Below are 18,884 nucleotides of genomic sequence, written 5' to 3' on the forward strand. Positions count from 1 at the left end.
CGTTGAACGCGGGCGCTGATTGGCTCATCAAACTCCGAATATCTTGTGCTATTTACCTCTGAGCAACTCGAGAAAAAATGGCGTCCCGATTTGCATCCGTGACAAGTGAAGAAAACATCCAAATTACTTTTTTGTGCTGTATATTATCTCACTGTTTTAGTACATACTAAAACAAGTATTCACCTCAGTGTCGGTGGCTAGCGTTGGATGTTTACCTTGCCGCTACCGCTACAAAAACAACTATTCACCTCAGTGTCGGTGGCTAGCGGTGGATATTTACCTCTCCGCTTCGCGGACCGGTAAATACCCACCACTAGTCACCTTCACTTTGGTGAACAATTGTTAACTATGGTCCGAATAAACACATGAAATCAGAATGCAACACCAATTTTGGTGATTGAAATTTGTCTCAACATGCATTTCAATAAACAAATTCCACTGTAAAACCGACAAGTCTAAAGTGGACTCTGCAGACTAACCCTAACCCTAACCCAAAAATAATGCATGAAATAAAGTATATACTAAAACAACTATTCACTTCAGTGTCGGTGGCTAGCGTTGACTTTGGTGAATAGTTGTTAACTATCTTGGAGAAATTCTTGTTTTTGCATGTGGATTTTCACTTTTATATGTTTTATCTGTCTTCATTTACAGAAACATTTCAGGAACTCCAGTTGTAGATGATCAACCAGGTGATCTCAGGTCAAAGTACTCCAGGTGATGTGGTGACGTAATTTGGAGGACTGGGAAGGAGAATTTTAACGCCGTATCCCACAACCGCATGCAGCCTTAGGTGTTGTTTCCAAACTCCCTGCAGTATTGCCATCGCCGAAACTCAACAGATCATTATGTGTCTACCACATTTCCTGTTACTTCATGAACATTCAAGTAGACCCGACAGTTACCTCGCCTCTGCCATGTTGAATTGGAAAATAAGGCCGCCCACGGTTGTGGGATACGCCGTTAAAATTTTTCTCCCCAGTCCTCCGAATTACGTCACCAGATCACCTGGTGGAAGACAAAGTGTGGTCCTTCAAGCCAAAAGAATTAAGAATACTTGACAGGACTGAAGAAGCTGATCAAAGCAACCCAAGCTTAATGGGAGCCTAAGGGGAGGAGCCATCCCACACCGCAGGTCTCACTAACTAATCTAACTATGGTTAAGTTAAGCCGAATGAAGAAACCGATTAATTTCTGGTGGAATGCACATGTCTGCAAAGTATGCTTTGCAAGGTTCAACCAGAGCTTAATTATTATAATCCTCCAAAGCCCAACCCACATAACAGTGCACTTACTGTTTCAGGTTGGAAAGTGAAGATCTGTGTTGCAGAAGCTGAATTTTGAGTTTGCTGTTTTCAGGAGATAGTGGACGGACAAGCATTTTGGTAGAATCTGGTGTGGCTGCAAGTTGCTTTCCACATGAACTTGTTCTAGTTTACAATGTGAAAATGGTTCTTGTTATCACAGCCAAAGTAGTGCAACCAGAAATAAGTGATCTAAATTAGTGTATGGCTTATTCTCAAGAGATAAAAAAGGGCTGAAATGCGGTCAGTGTATGAGGAGAATGCTGACCACAGTTGCAGGTGTGAAATCTGGCTATCTTGGAGAACTGATTGTTTTTGCATGTGGATTTGTACTTTTAATGTTCTATCAAGACTATTAATTTATTCTCAGCCAAAATTTGATTGTTTACCAACTGAAGTTAATTTTTTTAGATTGTTTCTTTATTATTTCAGTGTACTGTATAGGCTACTTTCATAAATGGCGATCACCTTCACATTCATGCCCTCATTTTGAAACAAATATTCTTTTGAAAGTTGGGCATCGTAGCGAGGCTAGAAAGGCTTATTGGCATTTCAACAAAGGATTATTTCATTTGGCCGCCATTATGAAAGAGGTCTATATCCTCTTGTTATCTCCAAGATGCTGTTGCCTTACAGAGTTATGATTATGACGGTAAAGGTAATTGGCCAAAGATTTCACTTTTTAAAATAGTGAATAAAAGCTTTTCTTAACAATGTGTGATACGCTTTATTTTGGCTAATTATTTGGTTTTCAATGTAGTTTTTCTCAATAATAGCATGGGTGACAAATTGCTCGTTAATTTTGGCGCAAAATTTCAGCGTTAATTTGTGATTTCACATGTGAAATTACAATGTTGCCATGGTAACTTTTCCTACAGAGCCAAAATGGCGTCTTATGAACGTTATTTGTTGCTCATGATATTAATGCCTAATCAAATGGTAAACTCTTGAAATTAGGGTATAATTTCACTTGCGTTTAGTTCAAAATCAAATAAATTATTGAACTAATGCAATTTAAAACAGATGAAATAAATTATTGGTTTTGGGTGCATGAGAGGAAAACCGGAGTACGGGGTAAAAACCTCACCAAGCAGAGTAGAGAACCAACAAACCCACTTGTGGTAGGTGACTGCTCTCACAATTGGGCTAACCATGCTCTCACTTCCACCACCCCCACTCCCCCCTTCCCACCCATCCCAAGTTGAAATTCAAATCTATTTCAAGATAAGGGTGATAAAAGACCATCCGCTGAATGTTTGAGGGTGGGGTATTCGCAAAAATCTTTTTTACAACTCACGAAAATTTGGGAAATATTGTGCAAAAATGAGCTCAAGGAAATAGCTTTGACATTATATTTTAGAATTGGAGCACAAAAAAAATGGAACAAAAGTTAAATGGTCCGTCTATGACATTTTGACAGTAGAGTGAGTGAGCGGCATGTCGAGTCCATTTAAGCGGTAGAAATGCTGATGAAAAGAGATTAACAAGAAATATTTAAGTAACATTATGTGTCCAACATTATCAACGAATTAATTTCGGATTTTTAAAATTGGTTGATATCTTAGAGCTTGTTTTTACAAGTCGAAGTTCTTGCAGTTGTGTTCTGTCGTCTCTCTTAACAATAAACCTTCTCCTGCGAAAACGTCTTGTTTATTTGGTGGCTGAAAGTTGTATGACTTCGCATGGACACGGAAAGCAAAATACATTTTAAAGTGTCATTCAATTGCCTGGCCGTTATTGCCTTAACTAAAACTTGTTGTAAAAACTTAAGAAGTTTTTTTCTGTCAAGCTTTCAATAATAGCGAAAAAGTAAATTAATTATATTTTAGTGAGATGCTAAGCCAAACGTGAAGGAGAAGATTCATGGAGTCAAGAGTCAAATGTTCTGGGAAATAAATTAATTTTTGTACTTGCGAAACCGTGAATATTCTTCTATCCGTGGTTAGTAGACCATGTTCTATCAATTCTAAATCATTTATCCTGTGTTTTTTCCAGAATTTACGCAGAAATTGTAGGAGGTTTAATTAGCTGAAATCAAGGTTGCTGCACTTTGCCGTTTGAAAATGTACCATTATTCGTCTCGCCCGTAACAAAAAGAAAAAAAAGAATTTTACCTGAGAATTGCTCGGAAGCAGTTGAAGCTTTAATATACAGAAAACTAATGCCTTTCTTGCTTTTATTTGCCGCTTGAAAGAGTTAAAAATCACGAGCTCACGCACTACAAAATTAAGCCTATTGTTTCAATGTCGCGTGTTTGCAAAATTAGTGAATGAGTTTAAATTGCATTTTTCCCTGTAAATTTACCCCACGAACTTTATTTGAACAGGAAGCGAAAGAAAGCACATCATGAAAATAAAAGCGAACTAGTTAACCACTTGAAAAGATCACAAAAAGGGGGAAAATCGTGTCATGTTTGCGAAACTCCTACTCTCTAATGTTACCAACTTTAACGACGTAAACTTACCTCAAGAATCATCTGCCACATTGACTCAAAACTCTTGTAATACCAAGGCTGTTGTTTTTATCTTGCTCGGCCCAAAAACTTGGTTTTATCATGAAAAAAAAGAGTAAAACGTATTTCGTTTCGCATCAGAAGTTGTTCTATGAATTTTTGGTAGCGGCTTGAAAAGCGCGCGGAGCTGCCAGTCAACATCACGTGGGGAAAATACTGATCTTTGGTTGGCTTGTTGACATTGTCTCATGGTATTCTGGTTGGTTACTAGAAAATGGCGGGAATTGCCTGCGGCTTGCATTTTTCTAAATTTGGAAATTAAAAAAAAATCGCAAGGTAAGTTACTACTAAAGAGTAAAAAAATTGTAATTCAGTTTCATTTTTCTTTTTTTCCTCCCCTAAATGCCTTTTTATTTTTGTTCTGTAGAGAGGACCTTACAAGTTCCAAACTGTGTAAGGCCTGGAACTTGGATAATTAGGATTTGAAAGGAAAACTAAGTTAATCGGGTTAATGAACTGTGTCTACTCGTGCGTACAGCTTTTCAAATTTTCTTTGAAATGTGTCGTTGAGGTTTAGCTTGTCGTGTTGACACATATTTCAGAAATTTCGTATCTCTGCGCGGCCATGTAATACCCTCTATATCTTTTTCCGCAGTCAATTCGGGCATGCAAAATTAGTGCCATTGCCTTTCATATTCATGTTTCCAAAACCAGGAATGGTAAGAGGACGTAAATTAAGCACGATGGAGAATAAAAAATAACGACATCATACCTCCCAAATATTTAATGAGTCTCAAGATCTTTTAACACGCATTCAGGGGACCTTGTGTGACTAAAGGAACTAACCTAGCCGTGATCATTTGCAATCGTGACAACCCTTGTAAAGACAAAAACCTATCCCCGGATAGGAAGGCTAAGTTTTCAAGGCAAAAGGGTGACGTACCTAAAGCCGATGATACACGGTTCAACATTTGTTGTTGTTGTCGTGTCATGTTGATATTGAAATATGCTATTCAACACGTTGAATGTTGTTGAACGAAAATAGAGACTAGCTCTATTCCGTTCAACACGTTTGTGCAACATTGTTCAACATTTGTTGAGCAACAAATGTTGCAAGACGTTGAACCGTGTATCATCGGCTCAAAAGAGCAGACAGGGCAACTCGTCTACACTGTTGACCCCTCTATCTGAGGTGAAATCGAGGCGTCTATGGATAGGCGATTTACACCACCCATTCGGGTTACCTCACGCTTCATGTAAACAAGCCATGAGAAAACAATAACAACAGAGAAATGATAGACTTCTGGTGGACCAACAAAAGAAGCTAAGGAGAGATCTGTTTTCGTCCGCCAACGTGGCTGCGATGACGTCACGTGAGCCTCTCCTTAAAGGACAGTTTTTGTTATTCTAGAACTTTTCCGTCTTCGCAACTAAATCGTATACAAGGCTGACACATTGACAATCCGAAATGTCTTGTGGACAGCTGGTTGCTGTGTGTGGATCGACAATCATGGTCAAGAGAAAGTTCTGTCTATGGCTGTCATAGGCCGTATTCATAAATGGCGGCCAATAAATTATTCTTTTGTTTATGTGATAATCAGACCAACTAGCCTCGTTCTAAAATAACTTTTCTTTTGTATTTTTTGTTGTTTGTCCGTGCTAACGAGGCTATTGGGTCTAATTAGCACAAAGACAAAAGAACATTCTTTTGGCCGCCATTTATGCATTCGGTCTAAAGGAAACGACGTCATTACAGATTTGACGATGGAGATAACTGTATCGGAATTGAAACGTATGCTGATGGATCAGCACGCAGTTGACCCCGCACCGGTCATTCTGTTCCCTGGGCAGCCCACCTGCAGCCCACCGAAAAACAAGTTCATACTAAGGGTTAAAGTGAATAATCCTGAACTTGTCATATTGAAATGAGACGTATATTATAAGGACAGTAACAAGTGAACTTGTTATGTAAGGAGTTAACACTTTTGAAGGGTAATTACAGTACTATATTTTGTCCCTTTTGATTCCATGAAAGCGTTAGCCCAACTGATAAACCGCAGGTTGCAGGTTGCACGTTAGGGGTGAAGGTCATCGTTTCAATATAGCTGAAACCACGTTACCTTTTACCAATGCCAACACTAGACCTCAAAAAAAAAAAAATTTGAGCCCAAAGTTAGCATTTTTGGAAAAGAAAAAGAAGCATGAGACTGGCCCTCATCAAATGGCTGAAGCGCCACCGGATGAAAAACGGAGAAGAACATTTCTACTGGCCAAATACAAAGGAGTAGCCCTGGTGTGTGTTGTTAATGTAGGCTTTTGATTTCTGAAAAAATAGTTGTCATAGAAAATTCGCGAGAAAGTAGTGCTTTTTCGCTGTTATTCTGGTATAAAAAAACTGCGTGGCCTTTCGTCAGTTGTTCTTGTGAAAAAGGCGGTATAATGTAAATAAGAGAATACTTAGATTTACATTTGTAGATTACTAAAGTCAAACTGTGTATTTTTATGCAATAAGCGCATTCAAAATTTCTACATATTACTGTATCAAAGTCTGCTTTGGGATGATTTTCCTGCTACTGCATATGAAAAACTACCGAGTTTTCTCCCCGGTCTTCTTCTCATGATCTTGGCGGAAGTTACATTCTGTCCAACAACAAACTTAGAACAAGCCGTTATGGTGTTCAGTCTTTTTCGTTGCTTATCAGCTAAGTTGTGGAATGCGCTATGTGTGATTTATCCGCACCACTGAGTTAACAGGTTTTAAAATGAGAATCCAGGGCAACATTTTGTATAGCCGCTTTTCTTTTGAATTAATTAATTTTTTCTTTAAATATTTTCTATTAATTTAGTTATGTATCCGTACGTGCTATGTATTTTAGCTGTAAATGCAATGTCTCCATGATAGTAGCTCTTGCAGTTACTCTGAATTCTGGAATGAAAGAACGTTTAATGCATTTGTGTATGTTTCTTTCAGCAGGGCGCGTGCGTACACTTTGTATTCCGCGACTACAATGCTTACCATATGAGAGGTAAAATGAGTTTTGCCTTAAATATATAAGCCATCGAAATCTTACGTTAAATTGTAATGACAAGGGCGGTCTGGAGCTGTGAGTAGGCGTGGGATTTGTCACATATGGTTTAGGGGCCGACATATCTCTCCCTCAATGCCGTACCGGGAGGCAAGGTCGGTAGCAGAAAGCAGCGAAGGGCCAACTGCGTCCAAAAGCGATCGCACGGGCCGAAATCCCGGGATGACTCGTTTGGTACGACGCTCCAGCGCCACGTCTGGAGGTACTGCATTTTTCTCTCTTGCTCAAACATTCCGTCAGCGTATGCGCAAATGTTCTGGCTCTCCGATACGTAGCATAGCAAAAAAAGATGCTGGTTTTTGCGAGGAATTGACATTTTAGTTGATTGTACAGGCATAAACGTAGGTGTAGGAACCGCGCGTGTCTGGTCTTCTGGAGACAGAGGTGAGAGATGGTTTCGTGCAGACTGGAACGCGTAAAATGCTTTGTTGTAAACATGGCGGTTCACGAGTGATGTTGTCTCTCTGGCCTTTCTTTGCACGATTTCCAGGACCTACCGATACAATTTGGGAAAATTTTGAAAGCTAAAAACTTTAATCGATGCTGTACTCTGCTGGTAGGACTGGGTGGCCCGGCACTTGTAAAAAAATCGATGAAATGACAACCGGGGATCTTCCCTTGTCATGGAATGTTAGAATTACCCAAAATTCGTTTCAGCATAAACGAGGCAAATTGAGAAGCACGAGACTGGCCCTCATCAAATGGCTGAAGCGCCACCGGATGAAAAAGGGAGAAGAACATTTCTACTGGCCAAATACAAAGGAGTAGCCCTGGTGTGTGTTGTTAATGTAGGCTTTTGATTTCTGAAAAAATAGTTGTCATAGAAAATTCGCGAGAAAGTAGTGCTTTTTCGCTGTTATTCTGGTATAAAAAAACTGCGTGGCCTTTCGTCAGTTGTTCTTGTGAAAAAGGCGGTATAATGTAAATAAGAGAATACTTAGATTTACATTTGTAGATTACTAAAGTCAAACTCTGTATTTTTATGCAATAAGCGCATTCAAAATTTCTACATATTACTGTATCAAAGTCTGCTTTGGAATGATTTTCCTGCTACTGCATATGAAAAACTACCGAGTTTTCTCCCCGGTCTTCTTCTCACGATCTTGGCGGAAGTTACATTCTGTCCAACAACAAACTTAGAACAAGCCGTTATGGTGTTCAGTCTTTTTCGTTGCTTATCAGCTAAGTTGTGGAATGCGCTATGTGTGATTTATCCGCACCACTGAGTTAACAGGTTTTAAAATGAGAATCCAGGGCAACAATTTGTATAGCCGCTTTTCTTTTGAAATAATTAATTTTTTCTTTAAATATTTTCTATTAATTTAGTTATGTATCCGTACGTGCTATGTATTTTAGCTGTAAATGCAATGTCTCCATGATAGTAGCTCTTGCAGTTACTCTGAATTCCGGGATGAAAGAACGTTGAATGCATTTGTGTATGTTTCTTTCAGCAGGGCGCGTGCGTACACTTTGTATTCCGCGACTACAATGCTTACCATATGAGAGGTAAAATGAGTTTTGCCTTAAATATATAAGCCATCGAAATCTTACGTTAAATTGTAATGACAAGGGCGGTCTGGAGCTGTGAGTAGGCGTGGGATTTGTCACATATGGTTTAGGGGCCGACATATCTCTCCCTCAATGCCGTACCGGGAGGCAAGGTCGGTAGCAGAAAGCAGCGAAGGGCCAACTGCGTCCAAAAGCGATCGCACGGGCCGAAATCCCGGGATGACTCGTTTGGTACGACGCTCCAGCGCCACGTCTGGAGGTACTGCATTTTTCTCTCTTGCTCAAACATTCCGTCAGCGTATGCGCAAATGTTCTGGCTCTCCGATACGTAGCATAGCAAAAAAAGATGCTGGTTTTTGCGAGGAATTGACATTTTAGTTGATTGTACAGGCATAAACGTAGGTGTAGGAACCGCGCGTGTCTGGTCTTCTGGAGACAGAGGTGAGAGATGGTTTCGTGTAGACTGGAACGCGTAAAATGCTTTGTTGTAAACATGGCGGTTCACGAGTGAAGTTGTCTCTCTGGCCTTTCTTTGCACGATTTCTAGGACCTACCGATACAATTTGGGCAAATTTTGAAAGCTAAAAACTTTAATCGATGCTGTACTCTGCTGGTAGGACTGGGTGGCCCGGCACTTGTAAAAAAATCGATGAAATGACAACCGGGGATCTTCCCTTGTCATGGAATGTTAGAATTACCCAAAATTCGTTTCAGCATAAGAAGCACGAGACTGGCCCTCATCAAATGGCTGAAGCGCCACCGGATGAAAAAGGGAGAAGAACATTTCTACTGGCCAAATACAAAGGAGTAGCCCTGGTGTGTGTTGTTAATGTAGGCTTTTGATTTCTGAAAAAATAGTTGTCATAGAAAATTCGCGAGAAAGTAGTGCTTTTTCGCTGTTATTCTGGTATAAAAAAACTGCGTGGCCTTTCGTCAGTTGTTCTTGTGAAAAAGGCGGTATAATGTAAATAAGAGAATACTTAGATTTACATTTGTAGATTACTAAAGTCAAACTGTGTATTTTTATGCAATAAGCGCATTCAAAATTTCTACATATTACTGTATCAAAGTCTGCTTTGGAATGATTTTCCTGCTACTGCATATGAAAAACTACCGAGTTTTCTCCCCGGTCTTCTTCTCATGATCTTGGCGGAAGTTACATTCTGTCCAACAACAAACTTAGAACAAGCCGTTATGGTGTTCAGTCTTTTTCGTTGCTTATCAGCTAAGTTGTGGAATGCGCTATGTGTGATTTATCCGCACCACTGAGTTAACAGGTTTTAAAATGAGAATCCAGGGCAACATTTTGTATAGCCGCTTTTCTTTTGAATTAATTAATTTTTTCTTTAAATATTTTCTATTAATTTAGTTATGTATCCGTACGTGCTATGTATTTTAGCTGTAAATGCAATGTCTCCATGATAGTAGCTCTTGCAGTTACTCTGAATTCTGGAATGAAAGAACGTTTAATGCATTTGTGTATGTTTCTTTCAGCAGGGCGCGTGCGTACACTTTGTATTCCGCGACTACAATGCTTACCATATGAGAGGTAAAATGAGTTTTGCCTTAAATATATAAGCCATCGAAATCTTACGTTAAATTGTAATGACAAGGGCGGTCTGGAGCTGTGAGTAGGCGTGGGATTTGTCACATATGGTTTAGGGGCCGACATATCTCTCCCTCAATGCCGTACCGGGAGGCAAGGTCGGTAGCAGAAAGCAGCGAAGGGCCAACTGCGTCCAAAAGCGATCGCACGGGCCGAAATCCCGGGATGACTCGTTTGGTACGACGCTCCAGCGCCACGTCTGGAGGTACTGCATTTTTCTCTCTTGCTCAAACATTCCGTCAGCGTATGCGCAAATGTTCTGGCTCTCCGATACGTAGCATAGCAAAAAAAGATGCTGGTTTTTGCGAGGAATTGACATTTTAGTTGATTGTACAGGCATAAACGTAGGTGTAGGAACCGCGCGTGTCTGGTCTTCTGGAGACAGAGGTGAGAGATGGTTTCGTGCAGACTGGAACGCGTAAAATGCTTTGTTGTAAACATGGCGGTTCACGAGTGATGTTGTCTCTCTGGCCTTTCTTTGCACGATTTCCAGGACCTACCGATACAATTTGGGAAAATTTTGAAAGCTAAAAACTTTAATCGATGCTGTGCTCTGCTGGTAGGACTGGGTGGCCCGGCACTTGTAAAAAAATCGATGAAATGACAACCGGGGATCTTCCCTTGTCATGGAATGTTAGAATTACCCAAAATTCGTTTCAGCATAAACGAGGCAAATTGAGAAGCACGAGACTGGCCCTCATCAAATGGCTGAAGCGCCACCGGATGAAAAAGGGAGAAGAACATTTCTACTGGCCAAATACAAAGGAGTAGCCCTGGTGTGTGTTGTTAATGTAGGCTTTTGATTTCTGAAAAAATAGTTGTCATAGAAAATTCGCGAGAAAGTAGTGCTTTTTCGCTGTTATTCTGGTATAAAAAAACTGCGTGGCCTTTCGTCAGTTGTTCTTGTTAAAAAGGCGGTATAATGTAAATAAGAGAATACTTAGATTTACATTTGTAGATTACTAAAGTCAAACTGTGTATTTTTATGCAATAAGCGCATTCAAAATTTCTACATATTACTGTATCAAAGTCTGCTTTGGAATGATTTTCCTGCTACTGCATATGAAAAACTACCGAGTTTTCTCCCCGGTCTTCTTCTCATGATCTTGGCGGAAGTTACATTCTGTCCAACAACAAACTTAGAACAAGCCGTTATGGTGTTCAGTCTTTTTCGTTGCTTATCAGCTAAGTTGTGGAATGCGCTATGTGTGATTTATCCGCACCACTGAGTTAACAGGTTTTAAAATGAGAATCCAGGGCAACATTTTGTATAGCCGCTTTTCTTTTGAATTAATTAATTTTTTCTTTAAATATTTTCTATTAATTTAGTTATGTATCCGTACGTGCTATGTATTTTAGCTGTAAATGCAATGTCTCCATGATAGTAGCTCTTGCAGTTACTCTGAATTCTGGAATGAAAGAACGTTTAATGCATTTGTGTATGTTTCTTTCAGCAGGGCGCGTGCGTACACTTTGTATTCCGCGACTACAATGCTTACCATATGAGAGGTAAAATGAGTTTTGCCTTAAATATATAAGCCATCGAAATCTTACGTTAAATTGTAATGACAAGGGCGGTCTGGAGCTGTGAGTAGGCGTGGGATTTGTCACATATGGTTTAGGGGCCGACATATCTCTCCCTCAATGCCGTACCGGGAGGCAAGGTCGGTAGCAGAAAGCAGCGAAGGGCCAACTGCGTCCAAAAGCGATCGCACGGGCCGAAATCCCGGGATGACTCGTTTGGTACGACGCTCCAGCGCCACGTCTGGAGGTACTGCATTTTTCTCTCTTGCTCAAACATTCCGTCAGCGTATGCGCAAATGTTCTGGCTCTCCGATACGTAGCATAGCAAAAAAAGATGCTGGTTTTTGCGAGGAATTGACATTTTAGTTGATTGTACAGGCATAAACGTAGGTGTAGGAACCGCGCGTGTCTGGTCTTCTGGAGACAGAGGTGAGAGATGGTTTCGTGCAGACTGGAACGCGTAAAATGCTTTGTTGTAAACATGGCGGTTCACGAGTGAAGTTGTCTCTCTGGCCTTTCTTTGCACGATTTCCAGGACCTACCGATACAATTTGGGCAAGTTTTGAAAGCTAAAAACTTTAATCGATGCTGTACTCTGCTGGTAGGACTGGGTGGCCCGGCACTTGTAAAAAAATCGATGAAATGACAACCGGGGATCTTCCCTTGTCATGGAATGTTAGAATTACCCAAAATTCGTTTCAGCATAAACGAGGCAAATTGAGAAGCACGAGACTGGCCCTCATCAAATGGCTGAAGCGCCACCGGATGAAAAAGGGAGAAGAACATTTCTACTGGCCAAATACAAAGGAGTAGCCCTGGTGTGTGTTGTTAATGTAGGCTTTTGATTTCTGAAAAAATAGTTGTCATAGAAAATTCGCGAGAAAGTAGTGCTTTTTCGCTGTTATTCTGGTATAAAAAAACTGCGTGGCCTTTCGTCAGTTGTTCTTGTGAAAAAGGCGGTATAATGTAAATAAGAGAATACTTAGATTTACATTTGTAGATTACTAAAGTCAAACTCTGTATTTTTATGCAATAAGCGCATTCAAAATTTCTACATATTACTGTATCAAAGTCTGCTTTGGAATGATTTTCCTGCTACTGCATATGAAAAACTACCGAGTTTTCTCCCCGGTCTTCTTCTCATGATCTTGGCGGAAGTTACATTCTGTCCAACAACAAACTTAGAACAAGCCGTTATGGTGTTCAGTCTTTTTCGTTGCTTATCAGCTAAGTTGTGGAATGCGCTATGTGTGATTTATCCGCACCACTGAGTTAACAGGTTTTAAAATGAGAATCCAGGGCAACATTTTGTATAGCCGCTTTTCTTTTGAATTAATTAATTTTTTTTTTAAATATTTTCTATTAATTTAGTTATGTATCCGTACGTGCTATGTATTTCAGCTGTAAATCCAATGTCTCCATGATAGTAGCTCTTGCAGTTACTCTGAATTCCGGGATGAAAGAACGTTTAATGCATTTGTGTATGTTTCCTTTAGCAGGGCGCGTGCGTACACTTTGTATTTTGCGACTACAGTGCTTACCATATGAGAGGTAAAATGAGTTTTGTCTTAAATATATAAGCCATGGAAATCTTACGTTAAATTGTAATGATAAGAGCGGTCTGGAGCTGTGAATAGGCGTGGGATTTGTCACATATGGTTTAGGGGCCGACATATCTCTCCCTCAATTCCGTACCGGGAGGCAAGGTCGGTAGCAGAAAGCAGCGAAGGCCAACTGCGTCCAAAAGCGATCGCATAGGCCGAAATCCCAAGATGAGTTGTTTGGTACGACGCTCCAGCGCCACGTCTGGAGGTAATGCATTTTTCTATCTTGATCAAACATTCCGTCAGCATATGCGCAAATGTTCTGGCTCTCCGATACGTAGCATACCAAAAAAAGATGCTGGTTTTTGCAAGGAATTGACATTTTAGTTGATTGTACAGGCATAAACGTAGGTGTAGGAACCGCGCGTGTCTGGTCTTCTGGAGACAGAGGTGAGAGATGGTTTCGTGCAGACTGGAACGCGTAAAATGCTTTGTTGTAAATATGGCGGTTCACGAGTGAAGTTGTCTCTCTGGCCTTTCTTTGCACGATTTCCAGGACCTACCGATACAATTTGGGCACGTTTTGAAAGCTAAAAACTTTAATCGATGCTGTACTCCGCTGGTAGGACTGGATGGCCCTGCACTTGTAAAAAAATCGATGAAATGACAACCGGGGATCTTCCCTTGTCATGGAATGTTAGAATTACCCAAAATTCGTTTCAGCATAAACGAGGCAAATTGAGAAGCACGAGACTGGCTATTATCAAATGGCTGAGCCGCCACCGGATAAAAAAGGGAGAAGAACATTTCTACTGGCCAAATACAAAGGAGTAGCCCTAGTGTGTGTTGTTAATGTACGCTTTTGATTTCTGAAAAAATAGTTGTCATAGAAATTCGCGAGAAAGTAGTGCCTTTTCGCTGTTATTCTGGTATAAAAAAACTGCGTGGCCTTTCGTCAGTTGTTCTTGTGAAAAAGGCGGTATAATGTAAATAAGAGAATACTTAGATTTACATTTGTAGATTACTAAAGTCAAACTCTGTATTTTTATGCAATAAGCGCATTCAAAATTTCTACATATTACTGTATCAAAGTCTGCTTTGGAATGATTTTCCTGCTACTGCATATGAAAAACTACCGAGTTTTCTCCCCGGTCTTCTTCTCATGATATTGGCGGAAGTTATATTCTGTCCCCCAACAAACTTAGAACAAGCCGTTATGGTGTTCAGTCTTTTTCGTCGCTTATCAGCTAAGTTGTGGAATGCGCTACGTGTGATTTATCCGCACCACTGAGTTAACAGGTTTTAAAATGAGAATCCAGGGCAACATTTTGTATAGCCGCTTTTCTTTTGAATTAATTAATTTTTTCTTTAAATATTTTCTATTAATTTGGTTATGTATCCGTACGTGCTATGTATTTTAGCTAAAAATGCAATGTCTCCATGATAGTAGCTCTTGCAGTTACTCTGAATTCCGGGATGAAAGAACGTTTAATGCATTTGTATATGTTTCCTTTAGCAGGGCGCGTGCGTACACTTTGTATTCCGTGACTACAGTGCTTACCATATGAGAGGTAAAATGAGTTTTGCCCTAAATATATAAGCCTTTGAAATCTTACGTTAAATTGTAATGACAAGGGCAGTCTGGAGCTGTGAGTAGGCGTGGGATTTGTCACATATGGTTTAGGGGCCGACATATCTCTCCCTCAATGCCGTACCGGGAGGCAAGGTCGGTAGCAGAAAGCAGCGAAGGGCCAACTGCGTCCAAAAGCGATCGCACGGGCCGAAATCCCGGGATGACTCGTTTGGTACGACGCTCCAGCGCCACGTCTGGAGGTACTGCATTTTTTTCTCTTGCTCAAATATTCCGTCAGCGTATGCGCAAATTCTCTAGCTCTCCGATACGTAGCATACCAAAAAAAGATGCTGGTTTTTGCAAGGAATTGACATTTTAGTTGATTGTACAGGCATAAACGTAGGTGTAGGAACCGCGCGTGTCTGGTCTTCTGGAGACAGAGGTGAGAGATGGTTTTGTGCAGACTGGAACGCGTAAAATGCTTTGTTGTAAACATGGCAGTTCACGAGTGAAGTTGTCTCTCTGGCCTTTCTTTGCACGATTTCCAGGACCTACCGATACAATTTGGGCAAGTTTTGAAAGCTAAAAACTTTAATCGATGCTGTACTCTGCTGGTAGGACTGGGTGGCCTGGCACTTGTAAAAAAATCGATGAAATAACAACCGGGGATCTTCCCTTGTCATGGAATGTTAGAATTACCCAGAATTCGTTTCAGCATAAACGAGGCAAATTGAGAAGCACGAGACTGGCCCTCATCAAATGGCTGAAGCGTCACCGGATGAAAAAGGGAGAAGAACATTTCTACTGGCCAAATACAAAGGAGTAGCCCTGATGTGTGTTGTTAATGTAGGCTTTTGATTTCTGAAAAAATAGTTGTCATAGAAAATTCGCGAGAGAGTAGTGCTTTTTCGCTGTTATTCTGGTATAAAAAAACTGCGTGGCCTTTCGTCAGTTGTTCTTGTGAAAAAGTTGGTATAATGTAAATAAGAGAATACTTAGATTTACATTTGTAGATTACTAAAGTCAAACTCTGTATTTTTATGCAATAAGCGCATTCAAAATTTCTACATATTACTGTATCAAAGTCTGCTTTGGAATGATTTTCCTGCTACTGCATATGAAAAACTACCAAGTTTTCTCCCCGGTCTTCTTCTCATGATCTTGGCGGAAGTTACATTCTGTCCCCCAACAAACTTAGAACAAGCCGTTATGGTGTTCAGTCTTTTTCGTTGCTTATCAGCTAAGTTGTGGAATGCGCTACGTGTGATTTATCCGCACCACTGAGTTAACAGGTTTTAAAATGAGAATTTAGGGCAACTTTTTGTATAAAGTAAAGTAAAGTAAAGTAGACCTTATTTAACGTCGATAACTCGTAACAGTAACTTTTAATCACTGACAAACCTGAGGTCGACGGTACGCTCATTTTACTCCCCCCTCTCCATCAGTGCTCCGTTTTACGAGTATGTAAAGCTACTAGCTACACGGAAAGGAAAGGAGTCGAAACAAGGATGCGAGATCCGGGAATCGAACTCAGGACCTCCTGCACCAAGGCCGCTTTTCTTTTGAATTAATTAATTTTTTCTTTAAATATTTTCTATTAATTTAGTTATGTATCCGTACGTGCTATGTATTTTAGCTGTAAATGCAGTGTCTCCATGATAGTAGCTCTTGCAGTTACTCTGAATTCCGGGATGAAAGAACGTTTAATGCATTTGTGTATGTTTCCTTTAGCAGGGCGTGTGCGTACACTTTGTATTCCGCGACTACAGTGCTTACCATATGAGAGGTAAAATGAGTTTTGCCCTAAATATATAAGCCTTTGAAATCTTACGTTAAATTGTAATGACAAGGGCGGTCTGGAGCTGTGAGTAGGCGTGGGATTTGTCACATATGGTTTAGGGGCCGACATATCTCTCCCTCAATGCCGTACCGGGAGGCAAGATCGGTAGCAGAAAGCAGCGAAGGGCCAACTGCGTCCAAAAGCGATCGCACGGGCCGAAATCCCGGGATGACTCGTTTGGTACGACGCTCCAGCGCCACGTCTGGAGGTACTGCATTTTTTTCTCTTGCTCAAACATTCCGTCAGCGTATGCGCAAATTTTCTAGCTCTCCGATACGTAGCATACCAAAAAAAGATGCTGGTTTTTGCAAGGAATTGACATTTTAGTTGATTGTACAGGCATAAACGTAGGTGTAGGAACCGCGCGTGTCTGGTCTTCTGGAGACAGAGGTGAGAGATGGTTTCGTGTAGACTGGAACGCGTAAAATGCTTTGTTGTAAACATGGCAGTTCACGAGTGAAGTTGTCTCTCTGGCCTTTCTTTGCACGATTTCCAGGACCTACCGATACAATTTGGGCAAGTTTTGAAAGCTAAAAACTTTAATCGATGCTGTACTCTGCTGGTAGGACTGGGTGGCCTGGCACTTGTAAAAAAATCGATGAAATAACAACCGGGGATCTTCCCTTGTCATGGAATGTTAGAATTACCCAGAATTTGTTTCAGCATAAACGAGGCAAATTGAGAAGCACGAGACTGGCCCTCATCAAATGGCTGAAGCGTCACCGGATGAAAAAGGGAGAAGAACATTTCTACTGGCCAAATACAAAGGAGTAGCCCTGATGTGTGTTGTTAATGTAGGCTTTTGATTTCTGAAAAAATAGTTGTCATAGAAAATTCGCGAGAGAGTAGTGCTTTTTCGCTGTTATTCTGGTATAAAAAAACTGCGTGGCCTTTCGTCAGTTGTTCTTGTGAAAAAGTTGGTATAATGTAAATAAGAGAATACTTAGATTTACATTTGTAGATTACTAAAGTCAAACTCTGTATTTTTATGCAATAAGCGCATTCAAAATTTCTACATATTACTGTATCAAAGTCTGCTTTGGAATGATTTTCCTGCTACTGCATATGAAAAACTACCGAGTTTTCTCCCCGGTCTTCTTCTCATGATCTTGGCGGAAGTTACATTCTGTCCCCCAACAAACTTAGAACAAGCCGTTATGGTGTTCAGTCTTTTTCGTTGCTTATCAGCTAAGTTGTGGAATGCGCTACGTGTGATTTATCCGCACCACTGAGTTAACAGGTTTTAAAATGAGAATTTAGGGCAACTTTTTGTATAAAGTAAAGTAAAGTAAAGTAGACCTTATTTAACGTCGATAACTCGTAACAGTAACTTTTAATCACTGACAAACCTGAGGTCGACGGTACGCTCATTTTACTCCCCCCTCTCCATCAGTGCTCCGTTTTACGAGTATTTAAAGCTACTAGCTACACGGAAAGGAAAGGAGTCGAAACAAGGATGCGAGATCCGGGAATCGAACTCAGGACCTCCTGCACCAAGGCCGCTTTTCTTTTGAATTAATTAATTTTTTCTTTAAATATTTTCTATTAATTTAGTTATGTATCCGTACGTGCTATGTATTTTAGCTGTAAATGCAGTGTCTCCATGATAGTAGCTCTTGCAGTTACTCTGAATTCCGGGATGAAAGAACGTTTAATGCATTTGTGTATGTTTCCTTTAGCAGGGCGTGTGCGTACACTTTGTATTCCGCGACTACAGTGCTTACCATATGAGAGGTAAAATGAGTTTTGCCTTAAATATATAAGCCATCGAAATCTTACGTTAAATTGTAATGACAAGGGCGGTCTGGAGCTGTGAGTAGGCGTGGGATTTGTCACATATGGTTTAGGGGCCGACATATCTCTCCCTGAATTCCGTACCGGGAGGTAAGGTCGGTAGCAGAAAGCAGCGAAGGGCCAACTGCGTCCAAAAGCTATCGCACGGGCCGAAATCCCGGGATGACTCGTTTGGTACGACGCTCCAGCGCCACGTCTGGAGGTACTGCATTTTTCTCTCCTGCTCAAACATTCCGTCAGCGTATGCGCAAATGTTCTGGCTCTCCGATACGTAGCATACCAAAAAAAGATGCTGGTTTTTGCAAGGAATTGACATTTTAGTTGATTGTACAGGCATAAACGTAGGTGTAGGAACTGTGCGTGTCTGGTCTTCTGGAGACAGAGGTGAGGGATGGAGTTCGTGCAGACTGGGACGCCTAAAATTCTTAGTTGTTAACATGGCGGTTCACGAGTGAAGTTGTCTCTCTGGTCCTTCTGTACACGAATTTCAGGACCTACCGATACAATTTGGGCAAGTTTTGAAAGCTAAAAACTTTAATCGATGCTGTACTGGTAGGACTGGTTGGCTTGACTCTTAAAATGGCAGAATTACCCAGAATTCGTTTGAGCATGAAGGAGGGAACTTGAGAAGCACGAGACTGGCCCCAATGGC

General features: G+C 40.7%; 2 long non-coding RNA genes across 7 annotated transcripts in view; both read left to right on the forward strand.

Annotated features, from left to right (window-relative positions):
- Nucleotides 1-3,145, forward strand: part of LOC137973489 (uncharacterized) — a 30,190-nt gene extending 27,045 nt beyond the window's left edge. For all 5 annotated transcript variants that reach the window (XR_011117252.1, XR_011117251.1, XR_011117253.1 and 2 more), the window contains 2 exons: nucleotides 655-692; nucleotides 1,304-3,145. This is a non-coding gene — a long non-coding RNA (uncharacterized lncRNA). The remainder of the gene's footprint in view (nucleotides 1-654; nucleotides 693-1,303) is intronic.
- Nucleotides 3,146-18,799: 15,654 nt separating this feature from the next.
- LOC137973001 (uncharacterized) overlaps nucleotides 18,800-18,884 on the forward strand; it is a 3,533-nt gene continuing 3,448 nt past the window's right edge. The window contains exon 1 of one of the 2 annotated variants that reach the window (XR_011117141.1): nucleotides 18,800-18,884. This exon is cut by the window's right edge and continues 170 nt beyond it. This is a non-coding gene — a long non-coding RNA (uncharacterized lncRNA). The other variant, XR_011117142.1, reaches the window with a different exon arrangement.

Source organism: Montipora foliosa, chromosome 10, assembly GCF_036669935.1.
Source record: "Montipora foliosa isolate CH-2021 chromosome 10, ASM3666993v2, whole genome shotgun sequence".
Classification (NCBI taxonomy): domain Eukaryota; kingdom Metazoa; phylum Cnidaria; class Anthozoa; order Scleractinia; family Acroporidae; genus Montipora; species Montipora foliosa.